Below are 23833 nucleotides of genomic sequence, written 5' to 3'. Positions count from 1 at the left end.
AACTCATTGCTATGAGAGGCTGTCAGCTTGCCCAGGTAAAAGCCTCGGGTATAGTGTTACTTAGGTTCCGACTCCTTTACTGACCTGTGTGGTTCAGTTGGCAGCGCCCTTGCCTTTCAATTGAAAGACCTGGGTTTGGTCCCGATGTGAGTCAGAAATTTACAGTCATACTGTATATATAAATATACTGTATGTATATACATTACACACATTACACACACACACACACATATATATATATATATATATATATATATATATATATATATATATATATATATATATATATATATATATGTGTGTGTGTGTGTGTTTGTATGTATGTGTATGTGTATATATGTGTGTGTGTATAAAGATGAGGAAAACATCATCACAAACTAAAGTCCAGATTTTCAGAGTTTATACACGAGAATGATTCTTCATGCACAAAGAGCATCTATAGGAGTGGCGTCATCCCAAAAGCTGATGTCTTGTGAGACCACATTGCGAACACGGCTCCAGAAAAGTGAAGAGACATGATAAGAAAGTAAGGTAAACCTAATAGAGAACTGTATGGCGTATCTAGTATTTAAGAAAATGTTAATTAATTCAAGCAAGACAGAGATACGGAAAACGTCAGATTGTTTCCCGCCTTCATGTAGCCCAAAGTCTGTAGTAATAGGAAACTGCTGGATAAGACACATATATATATATATATATATATATATATATATATATATATATATATATATATATATATATATATATATAAACTTTGATGAATTAAATCATTAAATTCATTCCGAACCATCTGAAACAAATTTGATTTAATTTAAAAGCATAATATCAAGATAGAAATTCGTTTCAGTATGAATATCCTGTCAAAACCTTCGTTCTCTGTAAAATGCGATACATGGAAAAATATCGTTTTTAGTAAGGACTGCATGTGTCAGAAATTGCATTTCTTTTAGGAAGGCGATATATCAAAGGTTATTCTCAGAATTATATATTCTTTTCTTTTCCTTCACACACACACACTTCTTGGCATGTCAAAAGGCTTCTTAATTACTTGCTCAGCCAGCTGTGGTATTGGAAACAATAAAATAGAGAACAAAAGAACAATTTGAATGACTTAGTTTTTTCAAAGGGCTCCCTGTCGAGCGTTCAATGGGTGAAAAATGAGTGGAGCCGTAGAACTGACTCCGTTACATAGTCACTACTGAATTACCATTTTCTTTAGCATTTGAAACGTTAATTGGTAAATCATAACTATTTTTTGTTCACTGTCTGCGGCAGCTACCTTGTTTATTTCATAATATTTTACTCTTATTTGACATGCTCATCCCAAGCTGTCTTAAGTCGGGAATGTATGGAAATCGTTTTTTTTTTTTTTTTTTTTTTTTTTCCTTAATACTCAAATGGATCGCCGAGTTCTATTCGGGCAAAGGAAAAACACGAGTAGTTCACAAAGGCAGTGATCTCGGGTGGGATTTGAGGATGGGGATAAACTTGGCTCCAAGTTTATCGTCAGGTCCTTTAAATTTGTAGATATTTTTCACCCTAGAATTATGCCGTAGTCTTGTCCGGGATCAGGTGATCCTCACAATTACCTAACTAGCATATCGAGCCTTAAGGTTGCTCATGCTTCATTTGCATTCACTACCCCTAACCTGTGGAGTCATCGCCAGGCCAGTTTACATAGCTCAGTCTTCCGTAGGGGGTAGTTCCGTCAGTGCACCCCATGTGGCGCACTGTAGGCGTCACTTAAGGTTCTTTGCAGCGTCCTTCGGCCCCTAGCTGCAGCCCCTTTCATTCCTTTCACTGTATTTCTGTTCATATTCTCTTGCTTCCATCTTACTTTCCACCCTCTCCTAACAGTGGATTTATAGTACAACTGCGAGGTTTTCCTTGTGTCACACCTTTCAGCCTCTTTACTGTCAATTTCCCTTTGGCCTAAATTCTATGTTATTTCCATTCTGTTCCACGTCGCTCAGTCAGTCAGTCAGTCACCGGTAACCTGTGCCTAGTCAAAGTCGAAATTACACACGATCCTTTTCTTAATGAACCTAGTTCCGATTATACCCCATCAAATCATTATTCGCGAAACGCGAAGCATGAAACTGTTCTGCAGATTCCTCTCTCTCTCTCTCTCTCTCTCTCTCTCTCTCTCTCTCTCTCTTTGGCGCTGTATAGAATATTATTTTTGAGCGAGAAGTCAGAGTTCACGGTAACTAATTTATCACAAACTCGCACTTAGGCAGCGGGAGAAAGCTCTCTGCCTTCCTGCCTTCGTTCACTCGTTTTTACAGGATCCGTGTACAGTACACTTAGCTGTGAGGATCTATAAATATCATTAATGTCTACTCTTATCATTTCCAACTCGTGAACATTTTCTAACAAGAACGTATTCCATTCCTTTTCGAGCGATGCTTTTGCAGTTGATATCTAAGAACAAAATATGCAAAATATGATTCATAGGCAAAGATAGTGCTGATGAAAAAAATAGGTACTCTAAGGTAACGACCTTGTTAGCAAGCGAGGTCACAATTCTGGTTCTTCTTCCTCCCCACTCTCCTCCCCCACCCACCCACCCCCATCTTTACCCTGCAAATAACCATATTCACCAGCCCTCCCCTTTACATTCCAACCCATATTACAGTGATCTTTTAAACAGGCGAAGAGGGAATTTTATTTGCTTGCATATTTCTTGTGTACGCACAATCAACAGAAAATTAATTCTGTCAAAATGTTGGAATGAAAACCATTGATATGGTGAGTCAAAAATTAATTGGATATCAAGAAAAAGAGACTTTTTTATTTTCATGTAATGTTGGAACTGTTTGGTAACGGCGACATTCGTAGCTGGAAGTTTGGAACTTCGTTGTGCTGACAAGGGTGGAACCTTCAAGAAATCTTGGGTATTTATGTTAGGTCAGTACTCCCCAGTTATGCGTTTAGGTCTAATCAGAGTGTTTTGCACAGGTCTTAGCAACATCAAGACTTCATTTTACGCAAAAAAAAGGTGAAGGAAACTTCTGATTAAAAGACCTTTGTATATTTAAAACAACTTTTTTGATCATGCTTGTAGTTATTGTAGTCTTGCCCAAGTGACACGACTAGAATGCTCGCTATAGTCGCGTGTAATTATCGGCTGCTGCTATGGAAGACTATCGATCTAAATGAGTGCCGGTTTGTTTGCTTACCTGACTACGTGGCAGCGGTATTCAGGGTAAGTGAATTTATTATAGTATTTCCAGGTATTTCCTTCCCAAGAAATCATAGTCGGTAGCGATTAAGGTTTCTGGAATTTGCTAGTAGGCCTACAGTTGTTAGGAAGATGAAGTGGACCAGTATGCGATTTAATTTAAGAAGCTTTTTGAATCGGCATACTATCTGATCGGTTGTGGGATTAAAAATTTGCTGTTGGTGGTGTACCGTTCCTTTTTTTATTATTATACCGGGAGCATCGAAGTCACTCATTATGTACCACGGACAGCCCTTTGTTGGCCGACTCGGTTGAGCTTCAGACTGTCACTCGATGGGCCGGAGTTCAATTCCCGCGGCCGGCTGATGAAGAGTTAGAGGAATTTATTTCTGGTGATAGAAATTCATTTCTCGCTATAATGTGGTTCGGATTCCAACAAGCTGTAGGTCCTGTTGCTAAGTAACCAATTGGTTCTTAGCCACGTAAAATAAGTCTAATCCTTCGGGGCAGCCCTAGGAGAGCTGTTAATCAGCTCAGTGGTCTGGTAAAACTAAGGTATACTTAACTTAATGTACCATGGACCTTTTTCCAGAACCATAATTTAATGGTTTATTCGTAACTTCTAGATCCATGCAGCTTAGAATGTACTGTAAATCAATCATTAAAATTATATGAATGAAAACCAAAGACAGGGATTCATTCAAGGTTGAAAAATAGCAGTTTTTTGTCGTACGTCGGGGGTGGGGGGAGGTGTGCTTGCAACCAGTGCCACAAAGTTTAGTCTTGACCTGTGGACTCCTATATTAGTTGCATTGCGAGCAAATAGTTGCTGTTTTTAAATGAACTCCCCAAGTAACAAAATTTAAACGAGTTTGTTTGCATGTTATCCAAAATGAATTTACATTTTACGGGTCCAGCCGATTTTTTTTTTTTTTTTTTTTTTGCGCAACATCGATTAGCTTCATATGTAAGTGGGGCCTCTTTCAACTTTAAAAGAAAAAATGATCCATGACAATCCTTTGGATGTGCCTTGAAATCTTGAGTACTAGACAAAATCGTTTGTAATTTTTTTGCCGTTTTGTCTCTTTATCATTGAAAGAGGTAATATGACTGATATTTCCATTTTGTACACCCAAGATAAGTGCCCCTTTCTTCATAATTTTGCCGTGCAACTTTTTTTTTTTTTTTGACATTACACGTCGATGTATATCAACATTCTCACCTCGTTCAGTTACTCTGTAATATGTCGGGAAGTTAAGGTCCTATACACCTTTTCTAGGAACAAGAAAAAATGTCAAAGCAAACTTAAGCACGGTTTACACGCTACGATAAACTGTAACGATTTATTGTAATGAAAAGGTTGTTACAATTTGTCGTTACGTGTAAACAGGAGATCGTAGCGATTGATTGTAGCGATCTCCTGTTTACCACGTAACGACAAATTGTAAATAAACCTTTTCATTACAATAAATCGCTGCAATTTATCGTAGCGTGTAAACCGTGCTTAAAACGTACTCTTACGCCAATGTTTATGCCATAAACAAGATCAACTTGAGTTTTCCAAGTTTGATTAAGATGAATTAATCTTCAATTCCTTTTATGTGGTTTTTATACATGAGCGAGTAACGGGTATTTGTAAAGCTTTGTTTTGTGTGGAGGGAGTCGCACGAAAGGCCCTTAGTTTGTCAAACCATGATATGAATGAGGTTTTAACCGATGTGTCGGAGAAACAATACCATTAAAAATTCGATTGTTATATAAAAAGTGTTTGAAATACACATTAAAATGACACAAAAATGTTAGAACCAGATAATTAAATTAATTGCTATTACATAAACTTTAACGAGCAACAACATGAGCATGGACAGAGTCTTGGTACAGTCACAGGGTTAATAAGTATCTAATCGTTGATGAAACAAAAACCCATCAAGTTGTAAAGTAAGCACAAAATATGTTAGCGTAATCATAAATACTAAATTGCAGCTGGAGACGATTCTATGGCCAGCTCAGTCTTGATAGTGTCTGAGATTATTTTCCGATCCTGTGAAAGGCGTTAGCATCAGTACTATACATGTGTGTCATTAGCATTTAGGCTCAACTTCAAAGTAAAATGCGATCTATAATCATGTATAATTCACTTATAAATTTTCATTCACAGGGAATGCAGGCTTCCCTCAAAAGATACAGGTGTAAACTTAGATAACGGTAATACGCATGACGACAAGTGCAATCATAACATGGTAACGGTAATACGCATGATGACAAGTGCAATCATAACATGGTAACGGTAATGCGCATGATGACAAGTGCAATCATAACATGGTAACGGCAATCATAACATGGTAACGCATGATGACAAGTGCAGTCATAACATGGTAACGGTAATACGCATGATGACAAGTGCAATCATAACATGGTAACGGTAATGCGCATGATGACAAGTGCAATCATAACATGGTAACGGTAATACGCATGATGACAAGTGCAATCATAACATGGTAACGGTAATGCGCATGATGACAGGTGCAATCATAACATGGTAACGGTAATACGCATGATGACAAGTGCAATCATAACATGGTAACGGTAATACGCATGATGACAAGTGCAATCATAACATGGTAACGGTAATACGCATGATGACAAGTGCAATCATAACATGGTAACGGTAATACGCATGATGACAAGTGCAATCATAACATGGTATTAGCATATGAAATCAACCCGCAATATGTCTCAAACTTATTGTAATAAAATAGTAGTGATACACTTATGCAAAATAGAAGTAACAGTGGCATGGCCTTAATGTTGATCACGATAAATACTGTATAGTAGGAATCAGCAAACTGTCACTTCTGCAGTGGAAATTAACAAGTTTTGGAGAGTAATGATCCATTAACCTGAATTATAATTAGTGTATTTGGATGTAACTATATTATTGTTGGGAAGAAATAATTGGTTACATAATAAACGTGTTTGGTAACGCAATATAAGAAAATTAAGTAACCATTAACATATAGCCTTTCCGGGTCACATATGTACGCAGTGATGACACCTCCTGTAGGGGGAGGTATACTTGATCACTAAACTCCTTCACCGTGGGACAAGTCGACATTGTGATGAAGTGCATGCCTCCAGTTTCATTGCATATCCTGCAGTCATTTGTGCTACTTTTCGTGATCTCCATAGCCTGCTATGTAACTGTCTCTTAATCTTAGCCTACCATTCATAAACTCACTCAGTGCCAGCTCATTTCTTTCCATATGAATAGTGTGCATTCCAACATTGTTATGGAACTGAATTGAATTACTAAACTCCTGCTCCACATGCGGTTGAGTGCAAAATTTTTATTATCTGAATACAGCTATTTTTATTTTATGGTCTCATTCATTGATAAGCCAGAATGTAGTATCTGGTAGGGCAGCATCTTTAGCCATCTCATCTACCATTTTATTTTACCTGGTATACTTATATGCGAGGGCTCCCGCATAAACTTGTACTTTACGTCCCTGGGAGCCATTTTCTTTAATTTCTTAAGCTTAACTAATTTTTCATGCACAAGAGCCGTTATTATTTTACAATGAATGTAGAGCAAACATATCAATAATTTTTAGGGAATTATTTGCACCTCCGACTTATTTGTGTTAAGGTTGACAGTAAGGCCATCAGTTCAGCCTGTGTAAATGAAGTCCAGTCCTGCAGACTGACCCCCACGCCTACTTCTGCGGCGATACAGTTACAGTGACACCAGTATTTCTAGTGACTGTGCTTAGTTATCCATCATTGTAAAATCAGTCTATATAACTGTATAACTTCCCTCTTCCATGTTTTCTTGTAAAGGTGCTTGATAATGTAGTCTCGGTTCATGTATAGACTTGTCCGACTCTGAAGTAGCCATTTCCTACTTTTTTGGAGGGTGCTCTGTGAATAGTCATATTAATTGGCATGCACTCCCAGGGAGCATGTGGCTATCTAAGTGTCTTTGTTGAAGGATCAAAATCTACTACGTTATAATGCTAAATATGCTTTGCTGCCACTGCTGCCCAGCTATTCTACGCTATTTTACCCATTCTAGAGGCCTGCCTCTAGAAGTGAATCTGTCGTCCCTGTGTTCTAAAACCAGTAACTGTCTTTAGATTTCTCAAATTCATTCTGCTATAGATGCCAGTCTTAACTTTTTCATATTTGAATATCCTTCTTGTTACTGGACATCCTAGGGGAATTCTCATTGCATCCTAATCATTTAAGGTTTGCCTATTAGGAATTATCACGTGTGATCCATTACTGGAGCAACGTGTCTTACCATGATTACCACCGATATAGACCCCTAAGTATCCGTTTGGTACACAAATTTGGCCTTTTCAGATGAAATCACAGACCGTGGCTCGCAACAGATCTTGGTAAGTAATGTTCAGGAACTTTTGTATGTGAAGTGAAGTTCTGACCTGTATAAGGATATCAGCATGTAATAATGGTCATCCAAGCACTAACAATTACATAATACAGACGTGGAACAAGGTTGGACTAAAATTGCCAACCTGAGGGGTGCCCAGTTTAAAGCCCTTAACAGAGGCTAATTTTCTTTGAAGAAGTGTGTAGTCTTTGTCTGCTAGATATGATGTAATTCATGTCAGAGCTTACGTTTTGACGACCATTTTGTCATCTCATACAGGATCATTTATCTATGAGCGTTTGGCAAAAGCACTAAAGCCCATGAATACAAAATGTTTTGCAAGTCAAGAGTAATAAATTATCTTCTGTGAGAACTTGTATAATACTCACCAGAGAGGGGGATGGAGAAGTGCACGTAAGGAGGGCGAAAAACACTTTTCTCGGTAAGCAACTTTGTGGTTGGGGTGTTATTGTGGGTGTCCATTATCATCATCACTACTCCCCATTATCTCCTTGGTATCCACCTTGAGAATCGGACAAGTTGAGAAAAGGTAACTTGGCGTGAAGGATTACCTGGGGGGGGGTGGGGGTGGGCTGTCCTCTCTCATCCAAAGCCTCTGTACAAGGAAGGTAATAGTGCTTGCTTCATTCAGCTTGGCAATGATGGTTTCCTCCAAGCTTTGTCCTTGTAGCGCGGAAGTGCCATTAGTGCACCTTATTTGGTGCACTGTAAGCATTACCAAAGGGTGTTTGTAGAGTACATTTGTCCCGTAACTACACTTTATTATCCCTTCATTACCTTCAGTCTCGTTTCCTTTTTTATTCCTTGCCGTTCAATATCTCCACCATTTGATCCTTGAACTTCATATTAGTTTTTTGGATCTCTTTGTTAAATGTCTAACGACTCCAACTTATGTAAGTCACTGTCTCAGGCGAGGGATTTATAGCCCAAAGTTCATGATTCCTTCATTTATTCCAAGCTATATGAATATTTTCCCACCGCTTGTGTTATAACGTTCACGCCTCATACCCAAACCAAGAAAAAAAACCATAGGTTATCGTACTCCAGCAAATGACACCAGTACTCCTTTCGGTACTGCCGCCTAACCAGTCGCTGTTGGTGTTCCATGGACGTTACAGTCTTCTTTCAAGGGTACAGTTTACCTCTTGGGATTGCATTTTTTTTTCTGCCAGCATGCTGACTAGATTTGAATTTTGTCTTAATGCGGCACCAATTCAGAGTGGTGACAGGAGAAGATGACCTTATAAAAACGGGACTGCTTTCTTTAAAACATGGCCAGATTGTGTTTACCAGTAGACTCTGACAGCAAAATGTGTATGGCGCAGTTTTCAACTTGCCTTTGTTACTCTATTTCCAGCATGTATATTAATGCCATATTTCTTAGATATTGTAATAAGACTTTTCACTGAGAGAGGTCATCAATATACGCATTTCATTCACAATCCAAATTACAACTGTCACAATGTATACTGTATATGCATATTATATACAGTACCTAGGTCTATTTGGTATTTTCATTCAGCTGATATACTGCTAAAAACGTTTGAGCAACGATAAGCCTGCAGTTTTTTTTAGAAAGATGGCTATATGTGTATATGTGTATATATATATATATATATATATATATATATATATATATATATATTTAAATATAAATATATATATGTATATATATATATACATATATAATATATATATATATATATATATATATATATATATATATATATATTATATATATATACATATATATAATATATATATATATATTATATATATATACATATATATAATATATATATATATATATATATATATATATATATATATATATATATTATATATATTATATAATCCATATCCATTTATCTCTCTCAATTGATGAAAATTAGGCCTTTATTTTTTTATTGAAATTTTATGTAAATTTATTAGGTATTCTTTTATGCTCTAGACCAGTGGTTCCCAACCTTTTCTGGCTCGAGGCATCCCTGTCAGGCCTCTCAGAAGTCTCCGGTACCCTTTTCTGAAAACCGTGTTTGTCAGTATTCTGTATTAAATTCCATGTTACTGTGACAAAACTTTGCCCCTCGATTAGTTGAAAATGAAAAATACTATACTCTGATGTTACTTTATTCAACGTTAAATGAATGGCAAAAGTGTAACTATACCAGTTATCAGAGCAACTGCACACAAATTATAGACCGAAACAAGCTAACGAGGCACAATGGGCCCCCACAATAAAAAAAAAAAAGGATGTTATTACCAAAGCACACAAAAAGGCGTTTGTTGGTTACGTTTCAAAATCCCCTTTTTATGTTTTATTATAAACCTTTTTTTATGATTCAAAATGTTAGGGTATAAACATGAATGTTTTTTTTTTTTTTTTTTGTTCGTGGTTGCGCATTTAACCGTCCTAGCCTAACGGTCTCTTTAAACTGTTCCAAAGCCAGTAAGGCAGGTATTGTGTAGTGACATGGTGTTTGGGTACTGGTGTATCGATATGCTGATACTTATGATAGAAAAAAAAAAAAAGAATGGATGATTCAAAATCTTTATGGTTCTTTATTTTTTCCCGATATGTTTTGGCACCCTCATCCAAAACATATCGGGAAAAAATAAAGAACCATAAAGATTTTGAATCATCCACCGGTGGTGAACTGCTCTACCATTTAAGGAAATTTTCAATAAATTCTACATTTTTACGGAACTGGTTATAACATTGTAAAAAAAAATAAAGAAGCACCTTATTTTGAAAACGTACAAGGGCCCGCTCGAGAGGGAATTGCCCCTGTGGAGGGCTGTACAAAAAACCAAACAAAGTGGAATGGACAATTATATATATTCAATATAATGATGATAAGCGCATAATGAATTGTGAATAATAAGCTAAGTGTGAGGCTGCTCTACAGCAGAGTCGTTTCTCATGAAACCGTTCGAAGCACCCCAGCCCATATAGAGCGCGTCTGTAGTTCACTCACTGTAATTTTTCAGTTCTCATTAAGTTTTTCCATTGGTTACGTTAACATCCGTGGTTCTGATTTGATCAAAAGGTTAAGATGTTTGTTTTAACATTAACAGTTTTTGTTAATCAACGATAACTGTAGACTTTGGCGTTTTTCTCTCGGGTTTCTGAAAATATTCGATATGCACTGGTAGTTCGAGCTCTGCACATTAAATATCGGCGTTATCTCGATGAATGTAAGTGAAAATCGCGCACTCATTAGAGTGGCACAGTTAATAGTGCAGATAAAAATAGCTATTTTGTAAAGTTAGGAAATAGGAGGAATGTAATTAAAACATCAGTACTCTAAAACAAAATCATATGCTGTTTGAACAAGATTGACTGTGAAAGGTAATATTTATTTAAAATCTTGACAGTTGATGTTTATTTAAAATCTTGAAAGTTGCTATTTATTTAAAATCTTGAAAGTTGATATTTATTTAAAATCTTGAAAGTTATATTTATCTAAAATCTTGAAAGTTGATATTTATATTTAAAATCTTGAAAGTTGATATTTATTTAAAATCTTGAAAGTTGATATTTATTTAAAATCTTGAAAGTTGATATTTATTTAAAATCTTGAAAGTTGATATTTATTTAAAATCTTGAAAGGTAAGATTTATTCAAAATCTTGAAAGTGGATTATAAACCAATTATAAACTTTAAGTAAGGCACTCTAACAATAAATGATTATACATTAAAAGCGATCGTTGCCCAACGTCTTGAATATTTTTCTTTATTTTTTTGTCCCATTCCACCGAAGGTGTTCTATGAATATGACAAATTCAGTTGTCATTTCACAATAGTGCAGACATTTTATGACTGGTATAGTGTACCCACATCAATTGCCAAAGCCATACTGCCATAACACTCGAGCAAGTGCCGTCAGTACACCTCGCGCGGTGCATTGTAGGCATTACTTAAGGTTCTTTGCAGCGTCCCTTCGGCCCCTAGATGCAACCCCATTTATTCCTTTATTGTACATCTGTTCATATTCTCTTTCTTCCATCTTACTGTCCACCCTCTCCTAACAGTTGTTTCATAGTGCAACTGCGAGGTTTTCTTCCTGTTACACCTTTAAAGACTTTTTACTTCGTTTCCTTTTCAGCGCTGAATGACCTCATAGGTTCCAGCGCTTGGCCTTTGGCCAAAATTTTATATTCTATTCCATTCCATTCCATTCCACAGCAGTGAGAGAATAAGAATGTATTCAATTTTTTTTTTCTTGAAAGACGATGTTTTCAGTCCTCCTGATTTCAAGTGGAAGCTTATTGTGCAGTCTTTGGGCAGCAAATTTAAAGTTGTAAAACCATCATTCAAAGTTCATTTTTGCTCAAATAGCTAATCTTGTCTTGACTCCATCCGTTGGATGTATTATGCTCAGCAAGTCTTATTGATATTTAAGGTTCCCAGTCTTGATAGGGTGGTGAGTCGTGACACATTTTAAACATTATTTTAGCTTTGACAGGAAGCCATTACAACTGAAACAGCACCGGGATAAGCCTGTCTCGAGATGCAACACCACTAATCTTGTCAAAGTTGTTAATATATTTTTCAGCTTCCTAATTTTAATCTTAGGTAGATTATGATAGAGTTGCAATAGTCCACTATAACTGACATAATCCCAAGTTATTACGCGACACTCATGATACTTTTAAAGACATTTCTAAGATGATGGCCCGTAACCCTTACAAAATTGATTTAAGTACAGTCCAGCAGCATTCCTAAGCCATGAACTTTGTCAGCAACCAGAACTGGATTACCAATTAGATTTAATTGAACATCGCCACTGCTAAAAACATCATTTAGTTCTCTTTTGTATCCCGAAAGCTTTTTTTGTAGAAAAATAAAATTGGGTGTCATCTGCTTATAGCTTGAATCTTATTGCAGGTCTCGGAAGTACATTTGAAAATCCAATCGTATTATGCAAAATAAGATTGGAACTAATACTCTTCCTTGTGGTGCTCCTCTTAGTGTTTAAGAAGGTGAATACTGTACTAGTTTTCAGTTGGTACACAGTATTTTCTGTCACAGGCAATCTTTCAGTCACTCAAAAGCCCTTTCGCAGTGGCGTAGGTAGGAGTCTGTCAGTGGGTGGGCACCTAGGGGGCACAGCTGAATATGGGGGGCGGGGGGGGCACTAGGCCTTGAAGGAATAATAAGATTATTCCTCCAAGCACTAGGCGAGCGGAGCGAGCCTATACAGCTGGGGGGTTCGGAGGCTGGGGCCCGCTGTAAGGCCCCCCAAGAAAATTTTGAAATGTGACCAATTTCAGAGGCATTCTGAAACAATATGAGAAGGTATTGGGGCGTATTCTGAGACCAGCGGTGGATCTTCAGGCATTATACAATACAGGTACCTGTGATTCTGTTATATTGTATCAAGTAAAACAGATGTACAGAAATCGGGTACATTATAATTATACGTAATTACAGAATATGAATTACAGATATGAAACTGAAAAACATAAAATTAGCTATGCAAAACACATTAATTCCTGGTGCGTATAGAAATTGTAAAACATAAGCATGGAAATACAAGAACAAAAAAAAAAAAAAAAGACTTTTATAAGGCTATTATGTAATAGGTACTCTTGATAAAAAATTAGATGGATGAACGAAATTATATATATATATATATATATATATATATATATATATATATATATATATATATATATATATATATATATATATATATTAAGTAACAAAATTTGAAAAAGTTGCTTGCTATACATTATGTGATGAAGCAGCAGACTACTGCTACATGAATCATTTTAACAATATTATCCTGTTCCTGTGATTTTCTGGAAACCTATCTACAAATTCCTCTAAATCTAGTCTTTTTAACTCGCAAACTTTCAATTGATAACACAGCAAGATTACTTAATCCGCCATTGCCCATTGCATTTCTGAGAGTAGTCTTAATTAATTTCAGAGCAGAGAAGCTTCTCTCTGCTGAAGCTGACGACACAGGTAACACTGCAGAAATTTTGGCTAGGCTGCAGAGTTCAGGAAATGCCTCCTCATATGATTAAAAATTTTCAGTAAGTCTAACAATGATTTAAGCCTTTCAGTGTCACTTACGTCCTTGTATGCGTTTTGCAGAGTACAGCTCATGTTTGAGATCTTCAGTGTTAGCGTTATAGGCATGAATAAGTCCACACATTTTCTCGAAAGATAAGAATTCCGTACTTTGTGGGTTAACTGCCTCACAGAGGTGCCATGATCCTTCATTTTCTTGTATTCACCTCAAGCAGCCATTGCATCACTATGATGGGCTGCATGAATATGCTTTGCTAGCCCTCCTCCCTTTCCACTTGCATGTTTCCAATCTCTATACCCTGTAATGGTGAATGATTTTTCAACATTCAGATATGGTAGTGCAAAATGTCGACAAGCAAAACAAAAAATACTATCAATACTCTGAGAATATTCAAGCCAAGAAGAGGTGTGAAGTTGGTTTAAGAGTGTTACTAAATTAAATGAGCATGCACTCAAGAGACATATGTTGTTGATTCCAAGCTGAAGGAAAATTTTTATTATATTTGAAAGTATTTTATCAATGGAGATGATTTACTGGGCACAGGATTATCGTGGCTGGGCAAGTGCCCGCCCATGCCCACCCTTAGCTACGCCACTGCTGCTTCGGTAATTCCAGTGAACGGTAAATAATTTGAGAAGGTATTGCACATCTGTGAGATCAAGAAAGCTCACAGTATCGAGTTTGTCTTCTTCACATAATCTAGCATTTTGGACATAAATGATGAATTTGAAACGTCTGCATGAATTTAAATTTAGATAAGTGCACCTTTCAAAACTGTTTTGATAGAAGCCATTTTCTCAGATGTAAGAAACTTGCACTCAAAAGATACTGGCATTTATAAATTGAATCATTATATTGGTAAGTCATGGAAAATTTACCGCTTCAACAAATTCAGTTATGGGCATCGGATGAGCTTAGATTTTCCATTTATAATCTGTTTTCCCCTTCCTTAAGTTAACTATAGCGGTTTTTACTGTTTTATATTCTTCCCATAAAGTTACCTTCACAAATTGCCCATTTTGCGTCTTTCATCCTTCTTCAGTTTCAAAGTCTTACATTTAATGAAGGTAATTTGTCTTCAACTGTTAAGCATCTTTCCATTAACGGGCACCAGGTATCATATTCTCTTTTATTCACCCTCCTCTTGACATTCAGAAGCCAATCTACACGGCTTGCTCTTAATAGGTGTAGGTTACAACGCCCACAAGGTATATCGTCGTTCATTTTTCGACTCGCTTCGTTAATGAAAACAGGTGGAGAAAAATTCGACCTATTCTTCAAAGTTTATTTTCTTATTGTTTTTCAATAATGGTATTCTTCCCGTAGGTGGGTAGTGCCATCAGTGCACTTTATGCGGTGCACTGTAGGCATTACTGTCTTAAGGTTCTCTGCAGCGTCCCGTCGGCCCCAAGCTGCAACCCCATTCATTCCTTTTATTGTACTTCCATTCATATTCTCTTTCTTCCATCTTACTTTCCACCTTCTCCTAACAATAGTTTCATATCGCAATTGCGAGGTTTTCCTCCTATAATACCTTTAAAACCTTTTTGCTCTCAATTGCCATTTCAGCACTGAATGACCTCATAGGTCCCAGCGCTTGGCCAATGGCCTAAATTTTATTTTCAGTTCCAACACCGGTTTTCTTAATGTTAAAACCTATGCTTCAGACTTGCTGAGAATGATACAGCCAAAGGGTGAGTCAGCAGAAGACTAGCTACAAAATATTCTAAGTGATTTGGGCCAAAATGCACATGGAATGCCGATGCTATAGCTTTCAGATGTGCAGCCCCAAGACTGTACAGTTAGCTCCATTTGATATCAGGTGGACTGAAAATGTAGTCTTCCAATAGAAACTGAATGCTTCATTTTCTGAGTGCAATAACAGGTACTACTGGGGAATACTCCGTATGGCTCTTGAGAAGGTTTTTGCGGGTCTCGCAGAGCGGCATTGGTGGGGTGGGATTTGAGCAACAATCAGCAGTAACTGTAACCAATTATAATCCCCTATAACTAAAGGTGTCGAAAACAAGTGAGAAGCCTTACCTTAGGATTAGGCATGAAGAAGTGTCGTGAGTAGTTAGCTAGGTTAGACTACATAAATTGCTGGTTTTGACTCATTTTCATTCGTTCCTCCCACGTAAAAATCTCTATTTCACCCTCCTCAGCCCATTACCGTTAGATATAAGGAGGGCTGTAGTGGGTTGACCAAGCATTTTCGTTGGATATGTCAAATTCGTCAGAATCTCTTCAAAAACTTTCAGAAGAAATTAAGCTTTAAAATGAACGACAAGTGTTAAATATTTGGTAAAGCTGAAGACTATTGTCGTGCCCCTGTGGTTTGGTAACCACCAGTTTGTGAAATATGGGTCCCGTGTTTAGTACCAGCCCCTTGGGGATGAATATAAAAACATAAGCAAAAGAAAGCAACTATCATAAAATAAAAAAAAGTCAAGCATAAACAAAAGCCAAGAAAAGGCAGTTAATATCCCGGTCGCAAATTCCTATTGCACAAGCCCCGGTTTTTTTGCCGTGCCCCTAGGGTAACGCGATGGTAAACTAAGCATTTGCGTGTGGGAAACGTGAAATTATTTTCAAGAATATTCTATGGTTAGTTTTTAAAATATGGCGTCCCGCTTTTTTCAGGGAAAGGTACTGGTCCTCGGTTACAACTCGGGGAAAATGCTACCCGGTCGGGCATTTGCGTGTAGGAAACTTTATAGAGAAACTATTTTCAAGAATATTCTATGGTTAGTTTTTAAGATATGGCGTCCCGCTTTTTCAGGGAAAGGTCTTGGTCCTCGGTTACAACTCGGGAAAATGCATCCCGGTCGGCGACTGGCGGAAACCAGGCCACGGTAATAGTCTTCGTTTTTACCAAACTGCATTCTGTAATAAGTCATTTTCCTCAATTTTTACTCAAACACATTTCCTCACGAACCTTGGGCAGATTTTACAGCCTACTTCTGAAAGTAAATGTGAACACAAGGACAGAAAAATCAAGTTTGCTTTTTCCTTCCTTGCAGTATTTGCAGTTTAGTTGAACTGTCAAGTGATAGAAAACGATGATACATTAATGCGGTAACTATAGCAAAATTGTCAGTTTAGTCCTTCATTGATATTCCACAAACAAAACTCGCGACAACTGTAGTGATAAATCATATTCCTCCTCCCTTATTGTTTTATACGTTTTAATTTTAGTTACTTATCCATAATAGACTTATGCTGACATAACACATTTGCAGAAATTAGTTTTTCTTTCCACAGAAACGACTATGTTGCAAAGAATTACTGTAATCAATTGACTGAAAACTCTGGAGCAGTGTTTAGTATGGTAGTAAGGAATTAAATAAAATTTTGATTGATGCTTCATTATTTCAAAATATAACAAAAAATATTTGATATCCAAAACTAAAAATTTCACTGGGTATGACTAGAATTGCATATATTTAATATAATATATACTGTATATATATATATATATATATATATATATATATATATATATATATATATATATATATATATATATATATATATATATATATCAGATCTTAATTCTTGGGTAACCATTACTTGGATATCTAACCCCATTAAAGAGCTAGACTAATCACTTATCAAAGTTTGAATAAATGATTGCCCTTACTATATTCTATTGATTTACAGTATATAGACTTGGTGTTATGATTCGATTTGATTACCCACCTCCGCCTCGAAGACCAGTCCATAATATGGTACAACTCATAACGTCCCCATTCTCTTCTTTTACCCTTTAGATGCCCTCCTATCCTCCCTAATTTGGTCCAGTAGGCCGGCCCCGTTATAGGTGTTAGTTACAGTAAGTGGCTCTTAAATAACTTTTTCTCACCTTTGTAACTTGTAACTCCTTTGCCGACTTACTGAGTAGATTAGATGTGCTCAGTCTTTGTTGTATCTTGTTTTCATTAAGCTAGAATCATCCTTATTTCTATGTAACTACGCTCTGTTGGAAATGGCTCAGTAAGGTATGAAATACCTCGGAGTCTCTTGATAGAGTTTTTTTTTTTTTTATAAAGGGAACCACTGAAACATATTACGTTCGGGGGACGAGGGCGGATCCAATCACGGCAAAATTTTACTGACATATTTGGCTACCTAACTTGAATGAGCCTCCTAACTTCCTCAGCATATAATGAGTTCGACTGTTGTAAAGGCAGTTGCAATAGTCTTGTTTTGTCATTATGTTCTAGCATTTTCCATTGTTTAATGGATTGTCTGAGCTCCACTGGATAGGGTACCATTTCGCCTGAAGTGTACTGTGGTAAGAGGTTGGTTGAATACAAGGTGACGGGGGCTTGTTCCATATGAATAGGGTGATCTGAACAATAATAATAATTTAACACTTAGCAGAAATACCAGTATGTGTCAGAACTTTTGCAAGGATATTCAGTTTTTTTTTTTTTTCTTCAACAGAACTCCCCATTTTGTATTAAGCTAAGTCCTGTATATATCATGCTAAAACCTTAACTGAAAGTTGAATGAAAAACATGGTCAGAGCTCTAACAGGTTTTTTTTTTTCAGGTGTGTCCTTTACGTGGTACTGTAGGCGAAAGCGGCCGTGCCATCATACTGCGAGCCAAGGAACAGGAAAGACAAGCATTTCATCCAACTCACACGTTGAAATGGATAACGTCTGGACGGACCACCCATACTAAAGAATGTGGGTAGAGAAGGTTACATTAATGCGAGTTGTTGGAAATGCAGTCAGAATATTAAAAAAAGAAGCGATACAAGGAATTATACTTATAAAGAACATAAAAAAACGGAAGGCAGTAAGAAATGCCAGATATGTATATTGGTTTACGTATGCGATTCAGGTGAGGAACTGCTTTACCAAAACAAACCTCAGCATTGTATTCTTACTTTAATCATTTTGTGCAGTTTTTCGGACACACGTCCCATCATCAGGTTCTGTAAAAATTAAGAATATACATTTATACCTCCCCTTTGTTTTCTAACGCTCTGGTACACAACAGTGTCGTTGAGATACCCACATATTCCGAATTACTTCGGGGAGACAGTCAAAATTGAACACAGTTCACCAGTCTCATAAAAACATGAGAAAACATTGGCCAGAAGTAGCTGATATTGGATTACCCATTACTAAGCGATCATGCTGTCTATAAAACCATTTAAAGAAAAGTAAACAATGAAATTTGATGATAATGAACTTACATTTATTTAACGCCCTAAAGTTGTTTCCATTGTACATTGTTTGCTACGATTTCTGTAACTTCTTTTGTAGCCATTAAAGGTTCTCGATGTCTAAGCTTCCCATATAGTAAATTTTCATGAGTTTGGAATTTTCCAGATCAGAAAATGAGCAGCAGTTTTCTAGGGTATATGTATTCTTAGCCCATTTCCACTATATAAGGGATCATAAATTCTGCTAAATTATGGCGACGATGCTTTCATTAACTTGAAAAAGTCGTGTCACAGCATTCTTTACCAGTCTGAATTCAGAGCATGGCAATATTAACATTTGCTATGGGAAAAAAAGGTAATGAAAAGTCGCCATCTTTGGATCTATTAGTAACGAAAACTTGAGATTGTAGTATCCAGGAAACCTACCTTTTCTGGACCAGGTTTAAACATTTTAAGTGAATTTAATCAAATATATAGATTAAATAATATCAGTAAAATACTTTTCAGAGCGTTAGGTTGTCTTCAAATTATGTATACCATTTTTCATAAAGTAGCAGCATTTTTGAAGAAGACATTCAACAGAAACAGTTACACAGACAGGCTATTTTACAGGAAAGTAGCAAACCATTTTAATATAACAGTAATATTTTAGGTAAAAAATTAAATAACGCTTAGCTTTCATTATGTATCAAATAAAATCGATAATTCAATAGGAGGAAAAATAAAACTGATTACTAAAACATATTTTAAAGATTTAGGAATTCGGTCGGTGAGTCTTTTATGATTTTAGGATGGATAATATTTTTAGATTGTAACTGACTAGCGAACTGTTCAATACTCTATACAAATTTTGTGTATGAAGTGCATAAAGTTAAAGGACCTTTTTACCTCGGCGTAAGGCAACTTCGTCCTCCATAAGAGAAAATTAGTTTAGCTTTTGCATTGTTAATTTTAATAATTAAAAAGCCATACTTATTTCATTGCTTATGTAAAGCTCGGTTTGAAACGTAGCGAAGATTCTTGGATATTTTTTAAATAGGTAACTACATTCAGCCGTTAAGTTCTCATAGTCCAGTTTTATCGAAATGCACTTGCTATCGGTATTTTTACTGGGGGCCGCCAGTTTATATATATATATATATATATATATATATATATATATATATATATATATATATATATATATATATATATTACATATATATTTACATATATATATACATATATATATAATATACATATATATATATATATATATATATATATATATATATATATATATAATATATATATATATATAATATATATATATATATATATATATATATATAATATATATATATATAATATATATATATATATATATATATATATATATATATATATATATATATATATATATATATATATATATATATATATATATATCAATTGTTTATAGAACCTGCAGGAGGACACATCCCGAAACGTTGCACGATAGCTTTAAAGAAAGGCAGGAGAGAGGGTTGTGATTTCGGTACTGCAGTTCCTTTCATATGATATCCTGGTTTTCGTTATTTATTCTCTAAAACTGTAAATGTGTAATTTTAACAAGGTTGATAATTACACTAGAGAATTGCAGGGTGGAGCATAAATAGCACTTGGCCGTAGTAATAGTTCAATATGCACATGCAGCTGTAGGTGGGTAGTTAATTCAAGTATCTTAGTATAGAAAAATGTTCAATATAGTAAATGAATATTAGAAAATAATAACATATTCGCTTTTAAATCCAAGAAATACATTTTTCAGATCTGGATATGATTACGCTTAATTTGTTTTCCATCGAAAGCCAGCATTGCAAATCCCGGAGGAGGGAGTGTTCAGAGCAGGGGGTAAATTAAGCCAGTTATATAACTCGGCTTTGAAACCAGTCCAGAAACAGCTGTTTTCTCTAACCTGACAGTTGATTGCGCAATCAAGATGAGAAAAGCACCTCCCTCGTGCTTTCCCAGGCGTATCCCCATTTTCTGTCACTGCTGAGAAATTTTACTCTTTCAAATGTAAAAAAGATTTACGCGCAAGGATTCAGGGAGGGGGCGGGGGTGTCATGGGTAGATGCAATGATGCTGAAGAAGTATATTAAAAAAGAAATATCCTTTTCAGGACGTGGCTGCATCCTGTGTTTGGAGGAGGTTTCAATGCCTGTCAGCTCCTGTTGTCAACACTTCGTATCAAATTAGCGACTCAAAGAAACGTGTGTGTGTGTATTTTTTTTTAACAACACCACATGGTCTTTCCTGTTTGTGATGAAGTCCCTAAGCCCTTCATGCCCGTCACGAAGAGAAGTAGTCAGCCCTTCCTGCCCTCCATTTGCTCAAGTAAGAAAGAATTCTTTGTAACAGAAGCTATGGTAACTTAAACAGTTCCATTGACATGTAAATGAAGTGATAAAGTTGGTCACCTTGCAAGAATTATAGGTTTGGAAACTTTAGACCAAAACTGTAATATAAACCATTTGTCTTCTTCTATCAAGCTTTGGTTACAGTGAAGGCCAGGAATGCTTCATAAAGGCTGATTAAATGCAACTAGATCTGATGTAAGAAACTGTTGGGAGCCATTTCATATCAGGGAAGAGAGAAGTTGGAGAAAATTCCAAGGGCTACATAGTGGCTTTAGCTCCTCCGTGATTCTCCTGAATTCAGGTGTATCGACTATATTTTCTGTTCCCTCATATTTATCAACTTCTCTTATAATTTGTCTCTCTATGCAGACTAGAGCCCCGGGGGGGCGGTGGTTATTATAGTCTGTTGACTCTGTCATAAGGGTTTTCAGCTGAAGATTTAAAGAAAGAAAAAAAAAACTGTCCCAATTAAGAAGATAGTAAACTGTCGGAAAAGAACTGAGTTTCACATCGTACATTCATGTACCCTAGGAAGTCGTAGGATGTGAGAATCTGAACGTGAAAGAAAGACGTTTGAATGGTGGAGGGACGTGCAGAAGTAATTGATTGGATGTCCTTTGACACTGTCCCTTGGTGAGTTTTGCAAGGGAGTAAAGTCTTCAAGCGGTGCGTCTTCTTCTGTATGAGTGTCTTTCACACTAACTCAGTTTTTACTTTGTTCAGTGTTTTGACCATTCTGAAACATATCAAGGAAACTAAAAGTTTTACAAACGTTAAGAAAAGCCTCAGCATCGATCTAGTTTACTTAGCACTAAATTAGTGAAGCACAGTCAGTAAACTAGTTTCTTAGAGCAAACTTAAGTCATGCCCCAGAAAGAAACAGCTTCGCTTTTTTTTTTTTTTTAATCGTCACTGAATAGGGTGTTCTAGTACTGTTAAGACAGGCTTCTCAAATCAATTACCGTTGCTTAAATGAACTGAAAGAAGGGAGTCAAAGTATTATGGCTTATCAACTCCATCGAGGTCGGTAACCTTCTTCCAGACAGTAAGGATGTCACCATCCTTATTATTATTTTATGTTGGCTTTTCCCTTGAAGTTGTCAGATGTGGAATGGGTGGTCTCCACACACCTCTGTTTGTCTGAATCCCCATCTGATCTATCTCCTCTTTCTGCTATTCCCGTATTTTTTGCTGTTTATTTTATGGTGCTTCCTTGTTTCCTGCATTTTTGACCAGTTGCTCCTTATCTTCCCTTCTAATGTGCCCCAAACCATAATCATCTCTCACTCCACTTTGGTTAGGAATCTTAACATTATATGATGATGCCTTTTGAAGCTCTCATACTTTTGTCAGAGCTCTTATGTTTCTGTAGCACTAAGTTATACAAGGCTCATGAATACATCATAAGTCCTTGCTTGCCTGATAATATGGCATTGTTATAGCGATCATTTTCCATTTCATCAATACAGAGCTCTTCTCGGTGGTGCTAACCTCTGGATACTCCTTAACAATCCAATGTCCCCATGGTAACATGTTTTATCTCTTCTAAGACCTGCCTTTTGACCACAGTTTGGTGTCCCATCTCCATGTTGCTGTTATGTATTTTGGTCATTGTGAGACCCTTTCTCCTCGTATATTTTGTAATCCTGAATAACTCCTGAGACAACATCTATAATACTGGCTATAGTATCGATTTCACACCCACATTTTACCCCACAGCAATCACATGGCCACTTTCCTGACTGGGCCCTTTCCTTTGCTTTCCTTCCAGTCCCCATAGGATTTGTTTTGTTGATGCTATTTTAATTCTCTCCTCGAGTTTTTTGGCATACCCTGCCTTCGTACTTAGTATCTTACAATTCATCGCCTTTCTTATTCTCTTTCTTCCATCTTACTTTCCACCCTCTCCTAACAATTGATTCATAGTGCAACTGCGATGTTTTCCTCCTGTTGCACCTTTCAAACCTTTTACTGTCAATTTCCGTTTCAGCGCTGAATGACCTCATAGGTTCCAGCACTTGGCCATTGGCCTAAGTTCTATATTCAGTTCAGTTCAGTACCTTCTCAAGTTCTACATGTATGTGGTACAATCTCGTCTTCTTTGGTACTTTTTCCTGTTATATCTACAGACACTTTTTCTTGATGTGAACTCCTTTTTTTGCACTTTTCCACCTTTCAGTCTCCATGCTTTTATTATCATAATCTGTCTCTTCATCCTTTTTCTATCCCTCGCCGTCAGATCATTACGAGCAGTGTACAATGTATGAAGGATGCCTTCCCTGGTATGTCAGAGGAAACCTTGTCTCACTGCTGCGTTTTGTTTTCCATAATGATAAGGTTTTTTTAACTTTTTTTTTATTTTCCCCTCTTGCATGCTATCAACTTCTCTTTGGGATGCTTAAACTGCTTCTTCCTCTACCCCATTTGATCATCCCGGTTGTGGTCAATGTAACGAGAACACTAGAGTTACCTTTCATTGATATCTTCAGTATTCTTTCATTTATTTGACTCACACTCGTCACATTTTCTGTTTCCAATTAGAAGGAACCTGCTCATTTCTAGTTTTAATATTAACGGTTGGTTGGTGCCTTGGCCAGCTCGGTATGAAAATGTCGGTGATTTCACC

At 36.5% G+C, this 23833-nt stretch overlaps 1 long non-coding RNA gene across 3 annotated transcripts in view; it reads left to right on the top strand.

The window, feature by feature from the left end:
* Window positions 1-2624: 2624 nt before the first annotated feature.
* LOC136848064 (uncharacterized) overlaps window positions 2625-23833 on the top strand; it is a 25306-nt gene continuing 4097 nt past the window's right edge. Inside the window, exons 1-3 of one of the 3 annotated variants that reach the window (XR_010855926.1) lie at window positions 2625-2751; window positions 18203-18341; window positions 20970-21184. This is a non-coding gene — a long non-coding RNA (uncharacterized lncRNA). The other 2 variants (XR_010855925.1, XR_010855924.1) reach the window with 2 other exon arrangements.

The sequence above is a fragment of the Macrobrachium rosenbergii genome, chromosome 2 (assembly GCF_040412425.1).
Source record: "Macrobrachium rosenbergii isolate ZJJX-2024 chromosome 2, ASM4041242v1, whole genome shotgun sequence".
Lineage (NCBI taxonomy): Eukaryota > Metazoa > Arthropoda > Malacostraca > Decapoda > Palaemonidae > Macrobrachium > Macrobrachium rosenbergii.
This window is presented reverse-complemented; position numbering and strand designations above follow the sequence as displayed.